A 2,145-nucleotide genomic window follows, 5' to 3' on the forward strand; every position below is an offset into this window, starting at 1 on the left:
CTCAGATCTACCTGGATTTGAACCCCTGCCCTGCCACTTACTAGCCATAGGCCCTGGGGAGAGCTATACTCACCTTTTTGTGCATAACTTGGCACAGAATAAGTAGTTTGAAAAACATAGAATAAACCACCCACCTGGCCCACAAGCCCCAGAGGACACATGCTCAGCTTCATAAAGGGAACCCTCTGCACCCTTGCCTCCAAGTGCCTCAGATTTGGGGTGGGGTGGATCCCAAATCTGATTGCATCATTCTGAGGTTTTGAAACCTCACTGAAACTGAGCCGGAAAGAAACATCTTATAACATCCTGTCACCTGAGGTCTGGGGCAGACAGAAGACAAGGAGGGGCTGCAAGGAAAGACCATGTGGCCTGCTCTGGGATGGGACCAAATCAAAGTCTGGGCAGCTCCACCTGCCTGGCCATCTTGGGGCTCCAGGACCAGTGACAAGTTTCTGTCGACTTCCTCTTTCTTCCTTTCAACTTTTTTGGGGGGGAACTAAACCTTTTATTTTGAGATAACTGCAGATTCACATATATCTTCTCAACTTTATATATAGAAAAATTTCAGACCTTCAGAAAATCTGTAAGAAAAGTATAGTGACACACGTATACCCTTCGCCTGCATTCATTAATTCATATCTGATTGAGTTCATGGCTTTTTAATCTACTAGCTATAATTATACAGACATGCATAGAAATAAATATAGAAATATGGACATATTCTGTTTACTAGGAAATATATTTCTAAAAACTCATTATATACATACATACATATAGTTTGTATATATGAATTTATGTATATATTACTTATATAATGAGTTTATGTGTAAAATGAGTATATTTATATAAGAGTATACATATGTATGTATAGTGAGTGTATATATATATATTTTTTCTAGCTCTGTCTGCAGAGAGGGTCTAGAAGGAATGACACTTCCATAACAATAAGCTCACCAAACAGCAGCTAAATCCTGGTTTCTAAACACCATTCTCTACTTAAAATGCCATCTTCTATCTCCTTGGAGAGATGGCTGATTCAGGGCTGGGGTAGAAAAGTCCTGGATGAGCCTAGAATATATTGTCAGAAAGATAAAAAGTATTCAGTGAATGATGGAAACTTGTCAGAAAGACAAGGAAGCAGCTTGAAGTGGGTCTCGTTGGCCAAATCTGGGACAATTTAAGCATTGAAAAGAAATAATGATAGTAATGGATTGTAATCCATTAACTAAAATATGAAAGCATGATATAACCATATTGATATAAATAAAGGAGGAAAAACTCTTTTTAACAGAAAAAACATAGTCTCACTTCATACTTATCTGTCCAATTCCCACAAGGTTCTTCCTTAGTTTCCCCTTCCAGTTTTATGTTTCCTCTCTTTCCCAGAGAGAAAAATATCACCGTATTTATCCATTTATGCTCTTTCCCACGATACTCACGCAACTGTGTCAGAATTGCTGCACCGATACCACTGCGCATACCAAGTCTACTGAGGAAAAGTAAAGATTTATTTACTTTTCTTTTCGACCATAGGATCTCCATCTCACTGAAGGTGCCCTGTGTTTAAACCAGAAGAGGCACCTTCTGAGCTGGGGATCGATGGATGAATAAGAGTCTCCTGGGAGCAGAAAGAGGGAGAGAGCACCATGCAGAGGGATATGCATGTGCAAAAGCCTGAGAAATAAAATGAAAGTATAGTGTGTCCCCACTTCTGGGGCTGAGGCCATGGTTTGTTTAGAGGGAAGCGGAATAACAAAGAATAAGCCTGAAAAGCTGTGTGGTGGTGCGTGGGGGTGGTATCTTGGAAGGGCCTTAAATACCAGGAAAAGAGCTTGGGGTTGATGTAGTGGGCATTGGGAGACACAGGAGGCATTGGAGTTTAGAAAATGTGGTGGACAGACTGGCAAAGTGGTGGGAGCGGCTGGGACCACAATATAATGCCTGAGCTGGCAAGATGGCTTTGCAGCATTCTCTTCAGGAGACCTCAGTTTTATCATCTGTAACACGGGTACAAGGAGAGAGACCCCCCACTCCCAGGGCTGCCTAGAGACTCCCCTAGGGCTATACTTGACCTCTGGGGTCTGAGGAGGGGGCAGGCCAGCTCCCATGCTCTCCCTGCTCTGTGACATATCTCTGCTTCCTGTT

Source organism: Pteropus medius, unplaced genomic scaffold, assembly GCF_902729225.1.
Source record: "Pteropus medius unplaced genomic scaffold, Ma_sr-lr_union100, whole genome shotgun sequence".
NCBI classification, from domain to species: Eukaryota; Metazoa; Chordata; class Mammalia; order Chiroptera; family Pteropodidae; genus Pteropus; species Pteropus medius.